Here is a 24,984-nt window from a genome sequence, read left to right on the forward strand (position 1 = left end):
GAGATGTGCAGTAAATGGTACTGACATGCTCGATATGTATTTTTGGTTTTTTGTTCCCATGTGACTGCTGATGCACCATTGAGAAAGGAATATGTCACAGCAATCTTGCATGCTTTGTGCTTTATGATAAAATATTTTAATTGCTAATGGCTTGGAATGGCAGCAGTGGAAAATAGAGATGTGTATTGAACAAATTTCCATTGCAGTTTTGAATCCAGGTTTTCCAAACTATATACTGTTATTGATTTTTTCTAGGTGGAGTGTTGCCAGTTTCGATCTAACATGTTTGCTTTTCCTCCATTGTCATGAATATTGCCCCTCTCTTTGTAACCAAAACTGCTGTAGCAGTAACAGTTAAATGGCTGGAGTTTGAATCAGAACTCTGCTGGTTCAGCTCCCAGTACTATTAGTGGTCAGACTGGCCTTCACGATATTAAGGAGGCTGATGAATATGGCTATGCCATAAGACCCTTCTATGCATGTGTTTCAAACACAAAATACCGCCCAAGCAGAAATATGGAAGCCAAATCCCAGCTGGGAGATGGAACATTGCTAGCATGTGCGATGTCAGGTGAGACCAGCTTTCAGCCCCACACCCTGGAGATGTGCAAAGATCCTAAGACAATTGGGTCTTCCTGGAGTTCCTGAATTAATCTCTGCAACACACCCTACTGACCTTCACTTATCCACTCTCCTATTCTCAGGCAACTCAGGACTCTTACCCACCCATACTTCACGGGTCATCAACTAAAGTTGATAATTGGACTACCCCTCTGACATAGCTGGACTATCCTTCTGACATAGTTGTGTTCATTCTCTTGGATCAAGCATCCACCTTCGGATCTCCGTCTGAGCTCTTCTGCATTGATGCGCTGGTCGCTCAATGCTCTGTCTCCTGAATGCCCTCTTCTGGATGATAACTATCACCCAATCTTTAAAACGCTATCCAATTTTCGCCACTGCTTTTTAGTTAGCTCTGAATGTGTGTGTTTGCGTGCTGATCTTTCTTATTTTTTAATTTAAAAAAACCCTTTTGATTAAAACAGCTGTCTGTTCATTGAAAGAGTTCTCTAGCCAGGACAATCCTTGTATACACAGGTGGAGATCCTGAAATGACCTGCCCCTCTCCTTGCACATGAATTCCCCAACTCACAAGAAATATTCTCATTGTGTACCCCTCTGCCATTAACTCTACAGGTGGCCTTGGGTAAGCCCCTCTTCTCACCCCTGGCTCTCCAGCTCTATCGTGGGGATAATAATAACATTGACTTTGTTCACCGCTCTGAGTTGGGCACTAATCTGTCTTGAAGGGTGTATGTAAACACACTGTTGTTGTTCTTCTTGTTGTTATTAATGAGCCTTTTGAGGTTCTTTGGAGCAGCAGTTTCTGCAGTTAACTGCACCAAAATTGAACACAATACAGTCCTCTTTCAACCCACCAAGTCTGAGCACACACAACAATGGGGTTTAGTGTTTACTGATCCAGAAGAATGCTTGCAGAAGGTGTCAAGATGAGTGTTGGTTGTGTATGCACACACACACATACACACACACTGTTCTTTGGTGGGGGTTGGGAAAATGAAGCTCTGGGCAATTATTTCTACTCTTAACCAAATATACATCAACCATTAGTTTCCCCTCCTGCTAAACCATAGAGTTTTTCCCAGTTTAGACTTAGCAGGTGCACACTAAGGCAGGAAACTGGCTGGCAGTAGTGGGGCATTGGTGGCAGCATTAAAAACAATCCTGCTTAATGTCCACTTTGTCTTTTTCTATGTAATGATAGTACTAATAAATTATTACCTTGGCATTCTCCTGTTGTTTCCATGTTTCCATGTGCTTTGTAGTTTTGTTCCCATGATGAGGAGCAAATTCGTCCTTTTGATGTTCAGTATTCTGCTGCAAAAAGGGGTGTTCTTGCATTAATTGCCAACAATCTTCATTGCCCAAGTGCAGGCAGGAAGGTAGTACCACTTAAACAGGCCTGTGTCTTTTTCATAAGTTTTCAGTTTGCTGTGGGCAGGCAGGATTATTTTTGAAAGGGCAGAGTAGGCAAATGGCTCACAGGGGGCTTGACTGAAGCTTGATGTAGAGAATTTGTTTTTAAACAGAGTTTTGGCAGATGCTGGAGGGGGGAGCAATCCTAAACAGGTCTACTCAGATGTAAGTCCCATGTTATTCAATAGTGTTTCCTAGGGAAGTGTCTTTAGAATTGCAGCCTATGACTGAAGTCTTCTAGAGCTTTTATCAAGTTCAATCTTTTGCACAGACCATTGGATCCACCCAGAACTTCAACTGACCTTCCAAGTGCCCTGATGGGAGTGGGGGAGACAGAGTTGTGCCCAGGTAGCACCACAAAAGCAAAAAAAGATGTACATTCCCCATTCCAAACATTTCCAAACCGTATTGGGGGGGGGATCTCCCCGTGTGAAGACCCTTTTGGCAGGGAGACAATACCATTGCCCAGGTAGAATCAGACAAAAAAAAAAGATGCAGTCATTTGCATTGTTCATTTTCTACCTTCCCATCAAAGGAGCTAATTAATAACATAAAAGGTCACTCCTCTTGGAATCCAATTGGTGAATGGCATTAAGGAAAACAAGATGATGCCATGCCAGCTATGTGCCTGCTTGCCTGCTGCTGCCACTGCAAAGGGGGGGCCAAAAGAAAACACACAAACTTTTCAGAGGGGGAGTGTCATTATACTTTGGTTTCCTGGATTGGGTTCACAATTCTGGAAGCCACTATAACAAAATGGAACAGCAATTTTCATGGTATTTCTGGCTCATTTGTTTCATTTTACACACCCCTAGTGGCAAAATGGGCCTTACCACAGAGAATGAGGAAGTTAGCCACTAGACCCAAACAAAGTTCCTTGTCCTTCACTCCCCACTTTTCACAGGGTAAAATGCTGCCAGCACAGATCAATTCTCAGAGGTTTTGTCCAGCTCAAGGATTTTCACCCAGGCTCCTCTTTTCAGTTTCCCTCTCTTTCCAGATTGCTATAGAAGGGACTAAGCTCTCTTATGTTCACATCTAGGAGAGCACGATTTAACAGCTGTGCCTCTTACCCCACCCGCTACTGCTAAGTGTGGACTGAACAGAGTTTAATGTGATTTGCAGAATTCAGATTGTCTATATTTAAATGAAAAGAAGTTTAACTGTTGAGTTAAAAGCATACACAGGATAAACAAGCACAACAGGCTGAGGGCCAAGTTAAGTGAAATGAAATGAGAATTCATCTCATTTTGGAGATGAATTCAGCCATTTAAAAATGCTGCAAAGTCACCATCCTTATCCAGACCAGTGGAAATGGTCATTCCCTCCACAGTCTTTTCAGCGGGGGTGGGGGGAGGACACACAACAAGATCACCTAGTCCCACCCTGCCATGGACCTGATCAGGATGAGGACCTTGTAACATTTTTAAATGGCCTAATTCATTTCTAAATTGGCATTCGCTTCTATGAGATGAACCCATGGAAATAAAAGGCAATCTATCCAAATATTTAAGCTGCATTCATTTTGACTCAACTTTGGTTTCAGTCTTTGGAGATCATCTCTTGCTTTCTTGCATCCATATGGTCATGACTGTTCTCCTGAGCTGTAATGGCCCCTTCCTTCTCCAGAGTTTTATCTTGTCATTTTTCTTGAGCCCCAATAGATCCTCTCTTACCTTGGCCACCGTAGGCCCTGTTTTAGATGTGAATCAGACTTCTCCATTGTCTTCCCTGCCACATCCATCTACATTTTTATGATACTGAATGGCCTTGCACTTGGGAGATGACTCAAATTTAGTTGTTTGTCAACTTTCCTCCTGCTTGCCAGCAAGGAGTACTGTCTCTGTGCCTGCACAAAGTGCAAACTCAAAAATTACCCTACGAGCCTGTAAACTTTGATATTAGACTCTACAGTGACAGGCATTCAACACAGGAACCATAATTTATTATCTTAGTAAAGATTTTCATAAAATAGCCATGCTTTTCATGAAATGTCTTCTATGAAATGGAGATCTGTAGTGTAATTCTGAAGATCAACAATAATTTTAGGATTTTTTAATGTAAATGGTTAGATAATTACTACTCATCATCTCTGAAAGGCAAAGGACAAATAAATTTAATTCTAATCCATAATAGATGGTTCTTGGAGGTTGAGTACAGGGCAATTTAGCATATGCATTAATTTATTACTAAATGTTGGCAGCACCCACAACTAGAAACATTAATCAATCTATTAAATGAATATGATTAATAAGAAGATTATGAAATAAAGAGTTTGTGCTTCATGGAGCACAACACAACCATTTCTTCTGCTAGATGTGCCTCGGTCTTCTTAGATGTGTTCACTATCATTTCCTATAATACACAATGAAATCACTTATTTGAGCTACTTCTGGGAATGTCTTGGTAAAATCAACAGTATATTTAACAACAACAACAACAAACAAACAAACAACATTCAAGTTATATAGCTCTCTTCAGGACAACTTAACATCCACTCAGAGCGGATAACAAAGTATATTATTGTTATCCCCACAACAATCACCCAGTGAGGTGGATGGGACTGAGAGAGCTCTGGAAGGGCTGTGACTGACCCAAGGTCACCCAGCTGGCTTCAAGTGAAGAAGTGAGGAATCAAACCGAGTTCTGAAGATTAGAGTCCTGCTGCTCTTCTTAACCACTACACCAAATATATCAGAGAGACACTCTTAAGCATCAAGCAGCATTCTGCTGTAAACCTGTGTCCCAAAGTTAGTTAAATGGTCATACTTAGAGGCGGGCACAAATCAAATTACGAACCAAAGTTCGGCACAAACTGGGCCTGTTTGATGTTTGTGAACCAGTAGTTCGTGGGACCCTATTTTCCACGAACCACTATGACTTTTAAGGCCAGTTCATAGGTTTGTATTTGGTTCGTGATGCCAGACATACTGGCACTGATCCATTAATTCCCTAGGCAATGGAGGGGATGAACATCTGCAGACGTCTGCAGCTGTGGAAACACCAATCTTAGCCCTCAAAACCTTGATAGGCAGCTCTCCCTGCCAACCAGAGAGCTCCCATTCTGCTCTATGAGAGCAAGGAGTATATAACTCCCGGCTGTCAGCTGCATAGTTTCACTTTCCAGCAAGCAGAGAGGTAGGGAGGAACTGCTATTGGGAGTTGGAGTGAGAGAGGGCAGGTTTTGGAGGTTTTTGGTGGAGCTGCTGCTTAAAAAGAGACTGATAAACAGTCTCTTTTTTAGAGGACCTTTCTCGGCTGTGAAGGCGTTTGTGTGGTGGGTTAGGGGCCTTTTCCTCCACCCCAGTCCCAGGCCTACTGCTAGGCTCTGGGGCCAAACTTAATGGGTTCCTCTGCTGAGGGCTCCCAGTACACTTTTTAATTTTATTTGTTAATTATTCTTACTTTGTACACCTGTCCCACCTGGGAAGGTGTCTGGATAGGGCTGCCAGACCTATGCTCTTAATATAAATTCACACTGCCAATTTGCATGATGATTTTCACATACTATACTTATCTTTAATTATGCTGCCATCTCTATTGCTTTGTTTCAGCATTTTTTCCCAGCTCTGTGTTAGATTTCTGCTTGTTTTCAAATTTCTGCTATTCTTACCCGATTGTATTGTTTATTAAATGTCCCAGTCACTGATCGTATGATTTATACTCTGCAATCCACCTTGAGTCTCAGTGAGAAAGGCAGACTATACATAATTTAACAAATAAACAAATATTATTAGCAAGATTTGCACATACCAAAATGGCTCTGTGGTGACATTTCAGACAGGTTAGTATATGATAACTGCATTTAACTAGTTATCCTAATGTATCCTTGTTCATTCAAACATAGTTTAGGCACCTGAGATGTCGTTTCTCTTGTTGTATTTTGACATCACTATATAATCAGTCAATGCTGAACTTTCCCCATCACAGGCGTTTCAGATAAGGATGTGGTGTGTTTTTTTTCCTTCTGCTCCCTAATCTAAATAATATTTTCCACACAAAATCCTTTGCCTCAATCCTTCATGCTGTTCAGTTCTCCTTTTCACAGGAAGAACATGAACCCAGTATTTGAATTTATGTTGAACTTTGGAATTTGGGCCATTCAAAGGTTACAAATTAGTCAAATGAGCTGAAACACCTTTACTGTCCTTCAGACTAAACTGACAAGAAGATAGAAAGAGCAAAGTTTTTTCAGGTACAGCCTCTGCTTCTCCCTGAAGAAGCCCAGACAGCACTGATAGTGATGAATAATGATATTGTTTTTAGGATGTGGCTCAGTGTTAATCCACATTAAGCCAAAATGTTCTGTGCTATATATGCCATGCCACTTGCACTGGTGAACCCCTACCTTTCTCCTCTCTCTGTCTCCTTCCCTACATCCATGGAGAATGCCCATAAGCAGGAACAAAAGAGGGCCACAGAAGTCATCTCTCTGTCTGTGTTCTGATTCAGGAATATGAGAAAGATGTTATTTTTAGTACCCCAGCAAGCATGGAATATTAATCCAGTCTGAAATTTAGGAGATTAGGTTGATTAAATTTATGTCCCACCTAGTCAAAAGCTTTAGGCAGTTACAAAGAACAAAAAAACCCTACACAATAAGCATTTCAGCAACTGGTAGAAAATGAATTTATCCCTACACCAGAGATTGCAATACAACTTGACAGAGGCATATAAAATGCACTCTTAGAATTCTTCCAGGTGCCATATTTCAGCAACTGCATCGCCAAACAGGAATTCATTATACAAGAGGTGCAGTCATCTAGAAACATTCTAAAGACCCATTCAATATAACAAATGAAATGAAATGAAACACAGATAGTTTCTATTTCAAATACATTTGTAAAACCAACTTTCTATACGTCCAAATTGTGGGGAAGTTTTAGAAGATAACTGGTTATGTAGGAGCTATGTTACCTATTGAGGTTTATTGCCAGTTGGAATAATAAAAAGACAATCATCGCTGAAACAAGAGGTGGTGGAAGCTTCAAATAACTAGTTAATGATTTGATTATTGCAGTCATAACAAATAACACAATTGTATGAGTTCACTAAGTAAATAGTTTAATCAAGCTGGAGTGAGCAGGCATCATGCCAGAAAAGTATACCATATGCATTCTTAGGGAAAGCTGAGGTCTAAGGTTCTTTTTTTAAAAAAAAAGGCTGTCATTCCAATTTCCAACCATCTCATGTTTAGATTACATTTTCTGTGAACTTCCTTCTGAAGGGCTAAACATAATACTAGCGCTGGTTTTATTTTTATTTATTTATATATATATATATATATATATATATATATATATATATATATATATATATATATATATATATATATATATATATTTACCCTGGCTTAAAACATCATTGTCCCTGCCATATTATTCTCATAACCACCACCTTGTGAGTAGGTTAGGCTAAGACAGAGTGGCCCAAGGTTATCCAGTGATCTTTGTGGCAGAGTGGGATTCAAACATTTGATTCCAGGTCCCAGGCTGACAGTTATGGTCTGATTTTTTAAAAGGTAATATGGATAATCAAAGAGTCTAAAATTATCAAAAAAATTAACAAAATTCCAATTGCCTCAGCACCCCCAAATATGACCCAAGGTAATAAAGACAGGTACCAATCATGTGGTTCAACTAGTTTTTAAAATTATCTTTCAACTTTAAACTGCTGATCTCCATCAGACACTTATACCATAAGCTGACTATTTTGAGGGCTTGCTGCAAAAGGCATCTTCCTTGGGAGCCCACCTGGCAAGTCCACCCTGGCTCCAAACCTGGCTGGCGGCTTTCACCTGCCTTCTATATCATAGCTTGCACTGCGAGGTGCCTAGCTGTGCCTTGCCTGTACTGAGAGGTGCCTGTGCTGAGAGACATGCCTAGCTTGCACCAAGAGGTGCCTGCACCGAGGAGGTGCCTGTGCCGAGAACGATGCCTAGCCTGCACCGAGAGGTGTCGAGAGGTGCCTAGCTTCATCCACCTTCCTGATGGGCTGCAAGGCATCTACCAGGTTCAGGGGATGCCACTCAGCACCCAAGGCGCTTCTCCAATTCTAGTAGGAACTGTGCTTGTATTAATAGAGTTTCAAACTATCATGGAATATAAGCTGTGTCTGCATGTGTAAGAAGTGGAAATATTTAAACTGAATTTAGAAGCACTGAAGACACATTAAAAGTTTTCTATGTCAACTGGCAGAGCATGAAGCACATTTGGAGACTAATATATTCCCCCATGTAAAATTTCATGACATGATTTTATGTTGTTTCTTATTAAAGTGTCTAATTTGTGCTCATTTCTACTAATGTGAAATAATATTTGCAATTTGCCTATCTCTAAAGAGGAATCATGTAAATAGTTATCTTTTGTCCTTGCCTTCTTAAAACATTCATCCTTCCCTCAAAGTACTCTCCCTTGGCATAGGCCTAATTAAGTGATGGGGGCTTGTGCCAGCACAGAATACACAGAATACATCGTGTATTGGATCCTTATAGCAAAGACTATAGGAATGCTGAAGTTTCAAAAAGGAAACAACAGTAAAATGGCTAGGCATATAAACAAACGGGGCCTCTCCCAATATTTACTTTGAAAGCCCATGTACTTTACTCAGAAGTGTATATATGAATGCAGCATTAGGAACTGTTTCCTCTGTTGTGTCGTTTGACTCCTTTGAAGATGAAAGTTTCTTCATTACAACTAGAAATGCTTAAGCACTGACTGGTTCGGGTCATGCCCTGTTTTTTTGCCACAAGCAGGGACTCAATTGTTTGGTGCATTGACTGGGTGCTCATGAACATCTTAAACCAGTTTACCAGGTTTTTTTGGTGTGCACATAGACAGCCATGCACAATGTTCCTGGATCTGCAGCAGTTTGTATAGCACCACAGAAGTCATACTTTTCTGCCTCCAAGTATCATTTAATTATCAGACCCAACCATAACTGAACAGAAGGAGGAATCGATTTTACCTACTTTAGGTGCAAAACTGGTCATGATTAGAGATGGGCACGAACAGCAATATGAACAAACCGCCCCCCCCCCCCACAAACAGCCCAATCTGCTGTTCACAAACAAGCTGTTCGTGAGGCCCCATTCTAAATGAACAGGTGGTCATTGCACGCCTCGTTTGTTGCTGTTCATCAAGCCAGACAGTCTGGCACCTGCAATCAATTCCCTTGGCAACTTAGGCACCGATTGTCTGAACTCTGTCTGAACTCCTGCTGTTGCCCTGGAAACCCCAATCGAAGCCCAATTTAGCTTGATAGGCAGGTCTTCCTTTCTAGTGTGGAGCTCCAAATTTGTTATAAGAAAGCAAAGACCATTGGGGGGGGGCAGCTCTGGCTAGTCTTTGCAGACAGTGGAGAGGGAGAGACAACTGCTGTTGGCATTTTGATAGAGAGACAGGGAGACTGCATTGGAGCTTGAATTTTCTTTGTTTGTGGTAGGATATGGATCTACCCCTTCAGGTTCCAGGGCTGCTGCCAGGCTCTGGGGCCAAGCTATTATTTACTATTGGTACCTTTCCTGCTGCCTGCTCAGGTCAGGTTTCTGGAAATGGTGCAGTAGGAATCTTGACCAAACTTGGATGATGGCTGGAGGAGAGCCTGCTGGCCCCTACGAACATCCAACCAAGAACATGTTCATGAACAGGTCATGCTCGTAAGTGTTCGTGAGTCCCTGTTTGTGGATGGCAATGAACAAAGGACATCATGTTCAGGTTTTTTTTCTGTTCGTGCCCATCTCTAGTCATGATGCAGAAGGAAATGAAACACCATCAGCACGGGTACTACTGCACAGCAAAGCTGCTCAATGTGGAGTTCAAATCAAGTTGTAAACAGGAAAGATAAAAAAAGTGGATCTGATTCATGGCTCATGAGGGAACATGGCTGTTGAAAACAGCATATTCATCTGCCAAACATGTTCACCATGAAGTCTTCAACATGCTTGAGAGCCAAGTGTCATGTAGTGGCTAGAGTGATGGAGTAAGGTCTGGGAGCCCCAGGTTTGTATTCCTGCTCTGCCATGGAAGCTCAGTGAGTGACCTTGGGCCAGTCACAAACTCTTAGCCTAATCTACTTCACAAGGTTTGTTGTGAGGAAAATGGAGAATGATTTAAGCTGCTTTGAGTCCCCATTGGAGAGATAAGTGGAGTATAAATGAATAAAAAAAAAATTAAAAATGAAAATGTCTAATTACAACATTTGTGAAAATGCATACCTCAGTGTGACCGTCACTGCTTTCATCTGTGGAATAACTTTATCTACAGGCTAAGTGTATTCTACCAGCAAACTATTTTAATCTTGCTTGCCTTTAATGGTTGGAATAAGGAATTTGATCTATATAAATATATTCTACACTTTTATCCCACACTTCCTCTAAGGAGATCAGGGTTTTACTCTTTATCCTTACAACAACTCTCTCATAAACTAAGAAAGGATGATAAACCCAGTGGCGTAGCACGGGTTGGGAGTGCCTGGGGCAATTTCTGGGCTCCACACGCACGCATGCTCCCAGGACTGTGAAATGACATCACTGGAAGTGATCCATGGCAGCTGCCCATGCCACTGCTGCCTGCTTGGCATGCTCCTCAGCTGCAGGACAGCTAGCTCAGCAGCCAGTGAGCTGGCAGCCCCGGCAGCATGGCAGGTGGCCAGGACACCGTGGGTGGCCTCCTGCTGAGCACAGGCTGTCCAGCGGCAGCATAGTGACCCATAACGCTCCCCTAAAATTATGCTCCCAGGGCGACTGCCCCTCTCGACCCCCCCATACTATGCCACTGGACAAACCCAAGGTCACCAGGCAACATTCACAATAGGGTTGTCAACTCTGGGTTGGAAAATTACTGGAAATTTGCAGGTGGAGCCTGAGGAGGCCAGAGTTTTGGGAAGGGAGGGACCTCAGCAGAGGCCATAGAGCCCATTCTCTACAACTGCCATTTTCTCCAGGGGAATTGGTCTCTGTAGTCTGGAGATCATCTGTAATTCTGGGAGATTTCCAGTTCTTACCTAGAGGATAGAAACATTACTTCACAGATTAGCGGTAATTTGAATGTTTTTTTTTAAAGTGTGGCTTTTTAAATAACTTGAAATTTAAATGAAGCATTTTAATAGGCTTGTACACCATCTTGCACCAAGGGATCAGATTAACTAGTAATGTAAAATATATAAATAAATGTAGGCAGAAATTAAAAAGTCAGGACTCAGGAGCAAATTCAGAATTTATTTTTAATGGCATAAATAACCTTCAGCTAATAAATTAAGCTAATTAATGTGTTAAGGCTGACTTAGGATACGTTTAGTCAGATCATCTAAAGCACTAGTCAGACAAACAACTTATGCTGCAGGGATCTAATTGGAATTAGTGGACTTCCTAATATTACAGAGTCACAGAGGCTGAAAATGAAATTCTGTATAAATTTAATTAATACTTACTCTAGATAAACTAGTTTTACATCAACTTACTTTGTACTATGACAAAACATCCTACAAATGTATATAAAATATACTCCAATAAGACTACTTCTTTATCATTTTCAAACTCTTCTTGAAATATATATTTGGAATAAATCAAGGGTTTCCTTGGGAAAGACATACACTGTCAGACTAACCTACTTCACAGGCTTGTGTAAGTAACAACAACAACAACAACCATGTGCTTATATACTGTTCTTCTGGATAGATTAGTACAACACCCAGAGTAGTTAATAAAATCAGTGTTATTATTATTCCCACAATACAGCTGGAGAGCTGGGGCTGAGAGGAGTGGCTTACTCAAGGTCGCCTGCAGAGTTCATGACAGTAGGGGGAGTCAAACCAATAGAGTGCTGGCTCAGAGCCCAGCCACTTTACCACTATGCTACAGCAAATCTTGTAAGGATAAAATGGAGAAAAGAATAAGTCATGTTGGATCCCCATTAGGGAGGAAACTGTGCTATAAATGAATTAAATAAATGTGTATAGAAACCTGCTTTTATTACATCTGTATACAAAAAAAACCATTTGAGACTGATCTCATAGTACTTATCACATACTTTATGCTATTATTTCATATGCTCTGTGTTTTTATTTTTTTATTAAACATGCAGTGTTCTACAAGGTGAATTGGTTTTGCTTTACCTAATATTTTCCTTCAAAACTCTCTTCCTACCTGTGGTCTTTCTATTTGAACCATCTTGATTTCTAGTAGTTTTCCCCTTTGTATATTCAAGTAAGGATTAACATTTATAGATCATTTTAGAGTTTTCAGAGCAATTCATATCAATGCTAGCAAAGAGAGAAACCATGTCGTGTAATGTGTTTGATCTTTCTGAACCTTCTTTTAAAAATTCTCATAAAATCTGGAGAGCACTTCCACCATTGCTAGTGGTCTTATTTCCAGTTTCACTCCCTCACCCTTTTACCAAGCTTAGAAAGCTATGGGGAGGGGAAGAAAAGCTAAGGAGAAAGAACCAATCAGCTCCAAAGCATATGGCTAAAATGAGGGCTTTCCCTTAAATTCCCTGTCTCTGCAATAAAGGCACTCTCAAAACCTCCTTATGATAACTACCTCAGATGTAGGTTTTTATTCCTACTGAGTCGTGATGAATGGAAAAAAAAGCCCTATACTTCTCAGAGTTCTTATTAGTAATACATCTGAGAGCATACTGAGAAGTTTCATTGCAGAGTCCAAAAATTCTGAAGAGCTCTTGGCTTTAGGCAATACTCTTAATTTTTGCTTTCTTCCCCAGTTCCTTTACATTTAGGTAAACCTGGAAAACAGGGGAATGAGATGATGAGTGCTAAGCCATTTACAGCAAAGATAAAGCTTAATTTGAGGGTGGAGGGAGAGGTGTATAGACTTGGCTTTGAATATCTTAGAGGCCTCTAAACTCAGAGAAGCCATTCCCAACCATCCTGTTTGAAATTATTTGTAGTTGTTGTGTAATATATCAAAGTAATTCTTTACAACTAGCCCAGAAGGTATATTGATATTATTACCCCTTGTTGATTAAGAGGAGAGAAGAGACAAAAAGGAGAGAAACGGCAAAAAATAGCTGTGGATTACTGAAGATCATATAACAAAAATATGGATAAAGTGAAATTTTGACTGGTGGCCTGAGCCACTATGCTATGCCAGCTCTCAGTTACCATGTACCCCATTAATAAAATTGCTAATTCGACTTCCGGTTTGGGATTCATGGAGGTCTAACGCAGCTCCACTTGCGAAGCTGACCGGACTGCCGTTTTAACCGGCCGGCGGGGTGAAAATAGCCCGCGGCCGACTGCTCTCAGGCGGAGAGCAGGCAAAGAACGCTCAAGACCCTAGGGTGAGTTAGATCTCGGATGAGGGGGGGCTCTACACAATGGGTCCCCTCTTGATCCTTGAGGTCCCACCTTGCGACGGGTCGGCTACAATCTCTGCGGCAGTTTTGGGGCCAATTCGGCTGGCATAAGACCTACATACCCAAGCTTCGATTGGGGGAAGAAGCTGAGAGGAGAACTTAAAATCGAAACAGCGATTACAACCCGTGAAAAGTGAAGAGAAGGTAAAGATCATTATCTTCCGATACGGGACAGATTGACAAAAACAGAGAGGGAAAAAAGTAGATTTTTAAACTGCAACAGACTAGTGAAAAGGAGGGGAAGACTCGGCAGGAGTTGTATTTGAAAAGAGACTAAGTTTAAAGAAGTTATTAAGGAAAACGGACTATTGTTTTGAATACCTGTGGCTTTGGAGCTGTGAGAAAAAGACACCATCGCGAGATCTGCTGTGGGAAGACGGGAGACAGGAAGTGCGTAATAACAATAGAGTGGCTGGAGAGAAGCGGCCCTTGCAGGAGGGCAGGAAGAAGGGAATCGCCATCTTTGAAAGGGGAAGGGTCGCGGCTTCAGCGGAAAAGGAAGTAGGCCATCTTGGATTACAAAATTATAGAGAAACCATAGAGAAAAGACGCCCGACATTTTGGACTCTTTAAAATTTAATTTTTGCAAGAAGACCGGGACATTTAAAATAAAAAGACTTTAAATTTTACGCCACGGAGTTAAGGAAGAGAGCGGACTCGTGGGAGCGAGCTAAAGCAAGCCCCACGATGTCAAAAAAAGAGTGGCAATTGGCAATAGAAAACCTGGACAAAAAACTTTTAGATGTGATTAAAGAACTTAAGGACACGAAATTGGAATTGATTAAAGAGGTTAAAGAGGTTACACAGACAGTAAAATCGGAGCTGTCAGAAGTGAAAAAAGTTATGGAAACAATACAAAGTGAACTACAAGGAACGCAGCAGAGAGTTAAAACAGTAGAAGACGCGATGGAGAATTTAGCAGACACGCAACAAACAGAGATGAGACTGGTGAAGGGGAGAATGTCAGTTGCAGAAACTAAACATATGGAGAAGCAGCTACGTTTTCGTGGCTTGCCAGAAGTGGAAGGAAAGTCAGCGCAAGAACAGATGACTGAGGTGTTAGCTGAATACCTGGGGAAGGAGGAGGAGGAAGTTGTGGCTATCCTAGATGTGGCATATCGTGTGAACTCGAGAATTGCAACCCAGAGGAAACTACCAAGAGATGTGATTGTGCAGTTTACAACACGAAATATGAAAGAGAAGATTGTGACAAAACAGTTTCAAGATCCATTGGAGATTGATGGCAAGACGATCATTATAATGAAGGAACTACCTAGGTCAGTGTTATTGGACCGGAAAAAATATAAAGTGCTAATTCAGATCTTGAAGGACATGAAAATCAGGTACAGATGGGAGTTACCAGAAGGAGTGTCCTTTGAGTTTGGAGGGGTCAAAAAACGTATCAGATCTGAGCGAGAGATGGAGCGATTTATTAAGGACAATGAAAAAGACTTACCAACTAGACTATGAGCATGGAATGTAAAGTAATATCTTGGAATGTAAATGGACTAAACTCACCGAATAAGAGGAAAAATATTTTTCACTGGCTACTAAAACAAAAATGTGATATTGTCTGTTTGCAAGAGACCCATATTAGAAAGCAGGATGTAAAATATTTAAAATCTAGAAAATTGGGCAAAGAATTTGTAGCGGCCTCCAACAAGAAAAAAAGAGGAGTGGTGTTGTACATAAAAGAGGAGCTACAGCCAAAATTTGTTATGAGAGATGTGGAAGCCAGATTTGTAGCAGTGGAATGTATTTGGAATTTAAAGAGAGTGTTGGTAGTCGGACTTTATGCACCTAACGGTGCAAAAGAAAGCTTCTTTGAGGATTTGAGGAAGCATTTAGACGATCTTTCATATGACCAGATAATTCTTGCTGGAGACTTCAATGGAGTGACAGACTTGGAACTAGATAAAAAGACTATAACGGCACAAAAGAAAAGAGGACTATTGCCAAAGCTCTTTTTTGAGTTGATTCAACAAGAGACTCTCGAAGATGTATGGAGGAGAGAATATCCTAAAAGTAGACAGTTTACTTTTTATTCTGCAAGGCACTCTACATTATCAAGAATTGACATGATCTGGGCCTCAAAAGACTTAGCGTTATGGACTAAGGAGGTAGAAATAATGCCGATGGTAGGCTCAGATCACAATCCAATTATGTGGAAACTAGGAAAAAGGAGAAAAAGGAAAGCATGGAGAATAAATGAGGACTTGTTACAGGAAAGAGAGAATATGGAAATATTGAGAAGAGAGACAAAGTTTTTTATACAATATAATGTGAATAAAGAAGTACCAACCAATAAAGTTTGGGATGCTTATAAGGCGGTTATAAGGGGCATACTAATGGACTTAAATGGTAGAGCAAGAAAGAAGAAAGAGGAGAAAAGACAAGAGATTGAGGAGAAAATAAAAGCCAAAGAAATACAGCTAAAAAAGAGACCAGGGAAAAAGAAATTATACCAGGAAATTAAAATACTGCAAGAGCAGCTAACAGCAATGAGTAATAAAGAATTGGAGTGGAATCTTAAAAGACTGAATCAAAAAGCGTTTGAGGGTGCCAATAAACCTGGGAAGTACCTGGCATGGCAATTGAAGAAGAGAAGGGAAAAGAAAATAATAAACAAAATTTGTGAAGACAACAAAACGTATCTGGAGCAGACTACCATTAGTAGAGCCTTTTATAAATTTTACGCTAAGTTGTACAATAAGAAAGAAGTAAATAAAGAATCAATAGCGACATATTTGGAGAAAACCAAACTTCCAGAAATCTCGGAAGCTTGGAGAAATAAACTGAACAGTGAAGTAACTGACGAGGAAATAAGCAAGGCAATACAATCCGCAAATCTAGGAAAGGCGCCAGGGCCAGATGGACTTACGGCTAAATTTTATAAGACAATGGCTAATGAACTGGCACCATTCCTAAAAGAGGTGATGAATGGAGTTTTTAGGGATCAAAGGATTCCAGATACTTGGAGTGAAGCGAACATATCATTGATCCCAAAAGAGGGCCAAGACTTGACCAACGTGAAAAATTATAGACCTATATCGCTACTTAATAATGACTATAAAATCTTTGCGAAGATATTGGCGGAGAGACTGAAGGGATGGCTCTCGGAAGTTATAGAAGAGGAACAAGCAGGCTTTTTGCCAGACAGACAAGAGATAACTTAAGGACAGTGATCAATGCTATTGAATATTATGACAAGCGTTGTGATAAAGAGGTTGGTTTCTTCTTTGTTGACGCTGAAAAGGCGTTTGACAATTTAAACTGGGACTTTATGTTTGCCACTATGGAAAAGCTACAATTGGGAGAAAGATTCATCAGAGCAATCAAGGAAATTTACAGAGACCAGACTGCAGCAATTGTGGTGAATGATGAAGTGACTAAGAAACTGACGATTAGTAAAGGAACAAGACAAGGTTGCCCGTTGTCTCCACTGTTGTTTATTTTAGTATTGGAGATTCTGATGATACAAATACGACAAGATGAGGAAATTCGTGGAATAAAAATAAAGGACTATTCATATAAGGTCAGAGCATTTGCGGACGACATAATGTTAATTGTAGAGGACCCATTGGAGAACATGCCAAAAGTGATAGATAAGATCAAGGAGTTTGGAGACTTGGCAGGTTTTTATATCAACAAAAAGAAGTCAAAGATATTATGTAAAAATATGACTAAGCAGAAACAATTGTTAACAGAAACAACGGATTGTGAAGTAACAAGCAAAGTGAAATATTTGGGAGTTGAACTGACTGCAAAGAATATAGATTTATTCAAAAACAACTATGAAAAATTATGGACTCAGATAGAGAGAGACTTGATTAAATGGAATAGACTGAATTTGTCATGGTTGGGCAGGATTGCAGCAGTTAAGATGAATGTGTTACCAAGAGTAATGTTTTTGCTACAGACAATACCAATCATCAGAGACTCTAAACAATTTGAAAAATGGCAGAGGAAAATATCAGATTTTGTTTGGGCAGGCAAGAAGCCTCGAGTGAAAGTAAAAGTATTACAAGATGCAAAGGAGAGAGGCGGAATGCAACTGCCCAATCTGAGACTTTATCATGATGCAATCTGCCTAGTTTGGTTGAAAGAGTGGATGACATTAAAGAACAAGAAACTATTAGCCCTAGAGGGATATAAAAAAATATTTGGATGGCACGCATACCTATGGCATGACAAAGTAAAGGTCAACTCGATGTTCCTGCACCATTTTGTACGGAGAAGTCTATACATAATCTGGAAGAAATACAGAATTTATTTACAAGAAGGAACTCCCTTGTGGGTGGTTCCATATGAGGTGATAGATCCGAGAGCTGTTGATAATGAACAACAATGTTTAACGTACAAAGAAATAACTAAAACTGAAGCATCTAAACTTAGAATAAAGACGCAAGAGGAACTATCACCTAATTACGACTGGTTCCAGTATAGACAGATCAGAGACTTATATAACTCGGACTCTGCAAAGGGGGGTATACGAACAGAGAACTCGGAACTAGAGCAGACCCTTCTTAAAGAAGACAAGAAAAGAATATCCAAGGTATACCAAGTACTGTTGAAATGGTATACCGAGGACGAGACAGTTAAAACACAGATGGTGAAATGGGCTATAAATTTTAATAAAGAAATAACAATGGAGGCATGGGAATACTTGTGGAAAACTACAATGAAGACAACGACATGTACTAATATTAAAGAGAACATTTACAAAATGATCTATCGTTGGTACATGACACCAAAGAAGATTGCGCTAGGGAATTTGAACACTTCTAATAAATGCTGGAAATGTAAGAAGCATGAGGGCTCCCTCTATCATATGTGGTGGTCATGTGAGGTAGCCAGGCAGTACTGGGGGGAAATAATAAGAGAAATGAGTGAAATTTTACAATTTCAAATAAATAAGAACCCAGAACTCCTGCTACTAAACTTGGGAATGGAGGGAATTCCAGCCCATCATAGGACGTTAATATTTTATATGACAGCAGCAGCTAGACTTTTGTATGCGCAAAAATGGAAAGTACGAGAAGTGCCAACTATTGAAGATTGGATCTACAAATTGCTGTATATGGCAGAGATGGACAAGATGACAAGAAAACTGAGAAATCTGGACTCAGGGCAGTTTAACACAGATTGGGAGAAGCTGAAACAATATCTGGAGAAGAAATGGGAGGTGGGAGGAAAACTGTGGCAGTTTGAGAACTACTGAAGTATAATAAAAGTATAATAGAGGGGGGTGACTTTACCGGGGGAGGAAGAGAAAAATGTGAATTTATAAGCAGTTAGATTAACAGATTGATATATATATAGATATATATAGGTTAATAGATAGAATATTGATAGAAAATAATTAATGATAAGGTTTAAATATAAGGATTGAGTAACCAACAATATTTTCTTTCTTTGATAAGATTTATATAATGCACCAAACTGAATGTACAGAAGAGTTAAATTGATTGACTATGTGATGAGCTATATAGAATTACCATAAAAAGATAGAACGAGTAATATATAGAGAATAAGTCAAATTGTTTGATTTAAATGTAAGATTTTTATGGTTTATGATATATAGGTTTATGATATATAGAAATATTTAAAACTGGAAAATGGGATAAATTGTTTATCCAAGATGGAAACAAAGACTTACAGTTTGGGTATATAACAAGAAAAGTAGTTAAGGATGTACTGCTTAATATAATGGAGAATGTATATCTGTTTTAGATAGAGGAATTTAATAGAAGTAAGGGAAAAGGGACAAAGGGTGGGAAAGCTGTTGGAAGTCAACAAAAGGGGGGGAAAGGGAGGGGGTTAGAAATGAAAAATTTGGGGAAAATTGAATGTAATGTAAAAATAACGGATTCTAACCCAATAAAAATTTTTTCAAAAAAAAAATAAAATAAAATTGCTAATTCAAGCATATACACTGAATTTTATCTCAGTGGGTTGAACTTCTACTGTAGATTATGCTAACCTAACTACAGTGACTGTTAATATTACATGTTTTCTGTGCCTTCCTAAGAGAAATTCATCTTGTCATTCATAGAAGCTTCCTATCAGACCCCCTCACCCATAATTTAGAATTGGAAACTAACTTGCAGCATTTGCTATAATCAGTACCTCCTCGTTTACCTCTAAGACTGTGCTTCCTTTCTGGCATAAGTGGTTCTGCAGACATATCTATCTTAACATCTTACGCTGTCTCCAGCTAAATAATCATGAAGGGTAAATGAAGGTGAACCAGAAAAAAGGGATCTCACACTTCTGACAAAGATGAGCATATTAATTTTTCTTCAGTGATATAAACTTCACTTGAAAGTGAGATACAACCTCAGAGGAAGCATTCCTTTCATTATGAGAGAGAAAAAGAGAAGCCACTTCTTAAAAGATGCCTGTCACCCCTGGGTTTAAATACTTTAAAATATTTTTAAACCGAAATTTGCTGCCTGATTAAGTTGGAGCACCTCTTTAATTGATCAAAATATTTTCAACCAATAGATACACTCACAGCACAATACTGAGGGGGGAGGGAGTGCTCAGGGAACCAACTAGCCACTATACTGGCATCTCACAGACACATTAGTGTAGTGTCTCATCAGTACTGCACTATGGGCAACTGCTGCTGGGGCACTGGTGTGTAATATTCCCAGTGCAAACTGCTGTGCTGGCAAGGGAAGGGGTGGGCCCCGGGGCATGGCAGGAGTTAATCAACTTCCTAAACTGTCCCATCCTAGGAATCTCCCCAGAACTGGTAGAAATTTATGCTAGCAAAAACCATGGTGTAGCCCATAGGCACTAATAAAATGGAAAAGGCAAAATGCTCCCCTACAGGTGTGTTCCCACTCACAAGAGATGGCATTACATGGATGCCACCTAGACATGGGCCAATTTCACACTGTCTATAAATCGCATAAGACTCACAGAAGGCTGCCTTCTCGCACAATTTTTGACGTCATCTGTTTACAAAACGGCACAAACAGTGATTTACGGCATTTTGTAATTAGATGGTGTTAAAAATTGCACAAGGAAGTGGGCAGCCTTCCGTGAGTCTCACATGGCAATGTCTATAGGCATGAACGGAAAAAAAACCCTGAACAAGCTGTTCGTTGTTCGCTGCCATCCACGAACAACGAACAATGAACAGTAATGAACATGACCCTGTTCACAAACATGTTTGTTGTTCGTTGTTCATGGGCCTTTAAAGATCCCTTTAAACTATCAGCTGGCAGGTGGCAGGGGGGATTCCTCCCTGCCTCCTGCCAGCTGATACTTTAAAGGGCCTTTTTCCGCCAAGTGCAAGTGGCAGAGCCTTTTAAACTCCCCACAAACTGACCTTCCCAAAGTCCAAAACCCACCAAATTTGCAGGGGACATAGTCCTCACTGTCCTCCGAAGACCCCCCAAGTTTCAGAGAGATTGCACCTCAGGAAAGGCATGATCCACGGGCCCCCCTTTTTTGTCATTTTCTTTTCACAGTGGCCAAAACAGGACTGCCTGTTGGAAGGCAGCTACTTTGAGGGGTTACAAACTGATCTTCCCAATGTCCAATACCCACCAAATTTGGAGGGGACATAGTCCTCACTGTCTTCCGAAGATCTCCCAAGTTTCAGAGAGATTGCACCCTGGGAAAGCCATGATGCGTGGGTCTCCCCCTTTGTTGTCATTTTCTCTTCACAGTGGCAAAAACAGGACTCTCTGCTGGAAGTACTTTGAAGGGTTAAAGCCAGAAGGAAAGCCAGAAGGAATTCAAACAGAGCTCAGTCCCTGCCGTTACCAGGGGAATTTATTGAAAGGCCCCAGACTGTCTGGCTTGATGAACGGCTGACAAAGGCAATGAACGAGGCTTGCAACGACCACTTGTTCGTTTAGAATGGAGCCTCACGAACAGCTTGTTCTCGAACAGACGAATGGGCTGTCCGTGGTTTTTTTCCATTCGTAATGCTGTTCGTGCCAATGTCTAATGCCAACTACAGCTGCAGCCAATCATCTCCCTCTTCAGTGGCAGACAAACCACCTCCCTGCACCTAATCACAGTCCCCCCCCCAGGATTACACAAAACCCAACTTAGCAGATGTTAGGGTATGTGGTACAAGACTCTGTCACTGAAGTCCCAGATGTGCATAGTTAGAGTGCACAGCATTTAACTTTGGTGGTGGGAGAGGCACAGAGAGGGCATTTATTACTGCTCATGGAGGACTTAGCACTAACATCCAAGGGGGAGAGCAAAGTCCATGCTGTGTGGAATGGAGACAGAAAAGAGAAAGAAAAAATAATACTGAGAATCAGGAAAAGAAACCAAGTAGTCTATGCAGAATAATTAAGTTTAAATTTAAAATATTACAAGATGCAAAGGAAAAATGGGGTCTAGGTCTACCTAGTTTGAATATATATTTTGGCCAGGTTGAAACAGTATTTGATGCTGAGAAATGAATGGTTATTAGAATTTAGAAGGTCATGATTTAAGATTTGGTTGGTATGCATGTTTGTGGTATGACAAAGTTAAAGTTTGTATGTTTTATATCTAGTTTTGTTTGTATGCTTTATATCTATTTTTAAAACTCTATTAAAATTCTGTTTTTTAAAAAAGAATATGATTTCAATGCAGAAACAGATTAAGTCTGCCAACTTTGGCACTGACATCACCAATAGATGCCTATTATGATATTACCATAAGAAATAAAACTGATTGTGTAAATTATGAATATATGATGGATAAGAAAGGAAAAATAAAAACATGGTGAGAAATTGAAGCTCAAGAAAAAAACATCTCATGGTTGATGTATTATCAAGTGGTGTCCAAAATCAAAGAATAACTATACATAGAAAGTAGCTGATTAAGAGAGAAAACAGTGTTTGAACAACTAATCAGTGGATATTCAAAACACTTATTAGGAAAAGTATATAAAATTCTACTACGACATGTCACAAACTCGGAACAAGTTAAAAACTGTATGATAAAATGGATGCAAAACTTGGAAGAAAATATTTCTATGAACCAGTGGGAAAATGTATGGATGAAAAAAATTAAATTTACAGAATGTATTAAGACAGAATTGGTATATAATGTTTTATAGATGTTAAGTTACCTCTAAGGACATTGCAAAAACTAGTAAGGACTATAGTGGAAGGTGCTTGTAATGTCAAGGCATGAATGCAACATTCTATCATATGTGGTGAGCATGCAAGAGAGCAAGAAGATATTTGATAAAAATACACGAAGAGATGAAAAAGATACTAAAGTTTGATTTTGTGCTGAACCCTAAAATATGTTATTAAATATTTTACCAAGTAATATTATAAAAGTATACAACAAAAGTTTCAAGTATATGGTGACAGTGGTGAGAGTAGTATATGTCACAAAATGGAAGGCAGAATCTTGCCGAAATGTGACTGAATGGATGAATAAATTGTATGAATATGCACCAATGGCTAAATAAACTTTTAATATGCATAATAGACAATCCTAGAATGTCAGAAAAAATGTAAACCTTTCTTCGATTATATAGCTGAAAATTAAGAAAAACTAAGAATAATTTAGAGTAAAATAGACCAATTATTAAATCAGTAATTTTAAATATTGAATATAAAATGTTGAATTTAATGTATTTTAATATAAGTACAAGGATGGAGAGGAGAAATATCCTGTATTTTATTGCTGTATATTGTGTTATATATAATTATTCCTGATTCTTTTACGTACTGTCTATTACTGTTCTATTCCTTAAATAATATATTTATTTAATAATATATTTATTAAACCTTAAAAAGGCCATGTTGTGTGACTAACACGTCTCATTTCAGAACCCTTATAGGTATCCTGTCTCCAGACACACAAACCAAAGGGGCAACCATGCACTGTTATGGGTGGGAATCTAGCCAGCCTGGCCCAGGAGTCCTCCTTTACCTCTTCCTTCCCCTTTGCATGCCCCCTGGGTGCTGCTTCAACAATACAGGCTCCTACTGCCAAGAATAGCAGTGTATGTGAATGGGGGCAACCCAAAGCAGCTGCTCCCAGCAGTATGCTCCACGTCATGTAGTGGGGAATAGAGAGTAGAAGGTTTATTGTATTCAGCCATAGACCATTACAATTCACAAACAACAAACAAAACAGAAACACAAGCTTGAATAAAATTGATGTGACATGGTCAAAAGCATTAAAATTTAAAACTAGATACATGGTCAAAGCATTAAAATTTAAAACTAGATACAACCATTAAACCATTTCCGGTTGTCAAATTCATATAGGACAATAAAAGTATACACAGTTAAAACAGTAAAATCCCCAACGTACAATGTTAATGTTATCCCTTAAGCACAGCATTAGCCCGTATATTTTTTTGCAGTCAGGGCATATAAAGCCATTTTGTGGGATATGTTAGCATCAGAGTTGGCTAATAAAATTGCAATCTTCTCAGGATCTGAGTGGGTACAAAGGTTGGACACCATGTCAGAAAAAAATTTAGTCCTAGGTTGGGCATACCACGGACAGTTAAGAATATAATGAGGTAAGTCCTCAATTGCGGATGTTCCACAGGGACAGAAGCTCTGGTCCTTAGGTATTTTACTGTAGCGGCCTGCTAAAACTGCAGTTGGCATTGTTTTGAAGCATAGGGATGTGAAGGCTGCTCTAAGATTATAGTTTGCAATACTAACTAGGTAAGATGCTCTAGAATGATTGTATTTGAAGAGTTTAAACCAAGAGGCTGACTGACAGTTCAAGACTGCCTGTCTATCTATCAGGGTATCACCCTTATAGACCCAGTCTCAAAAATGCAAGTTATTTGCTGAGGGGTTGAAAAGATCGTCAGGGATGGAATATCTGTTTAATATATTACGGGGGGGGGGGGCGGGACCCAGTGGCACACCGGGTCCTTAGAAAGCATTTGATGAAATGACAGATATCTGAGTGTATCAGGTCCAGCTGCTTTGTTTTTTTTCCAGAATTTTAATACCACAAGGTACACCCTCGGGCAGTGGGGAATACTCTAAGGTAAGTGCACCAAGGAATGCTGGCTATGATGCCAAGAGTGGCAGTAGCAGGGATTCTGGCAGTCCCGGACCATCCCTTGCCAGAGTGCCTAGGTGGGAGGGTAGGCACAACAGATGTTTTGGGTGTGTGATCTGTGGAACTGCTGGCCAAGCAACCAAAGAAACCAAACAAAACACAGTCTAGATTGCATCCAACCCCAGTGGAACTTGGAACTGGAACTCCATCCGCTTGACTCAATGGCAAAATGCATTCATATCCTTTAAACTTGCTACCCTGGATTTGTGTGCGTCTAAGGCTTATTAAACAAACAAACAAAAAACAAACAAAAACTATTTTAGGAGCGTATTGGTATCTTGCTTGATTTAGCCACCAAGTCTTCCTGAGTGTGATGCTTCCAAATTCTTAGAGCCAATCTAGTTCATATTATTGGGGGGAGGGAGGATGCCTCAAAAAAATCCTGGCAAAATGTTATATGCTGCTGCTGCTGGGGAGTCTGTTCCACCTGGGGTGAGCTTTTTCAGCTGCTCAGCCCCACCCCCCAGACTGCCCAGGCTGAGGAGAGCTGCTGCCTGGAACTGCAGGGTGATTGCCTGTGCTGCTGCTGGGGAGG

This window comes from Eublepharis macularius, chromosome 1 (genome assembly GCF_028583425.1).
Source record: "Eublepharis macularius isolate TG4126 chromosome 1, MPM_Emac_v1.0, whole genome shotgun sequence".
NCBI lineage: Eukaryota > Metazoa > Chordata > Lepidosauria > Squamata > Eublepharidae > Eublepharis > Eublepharis macularius.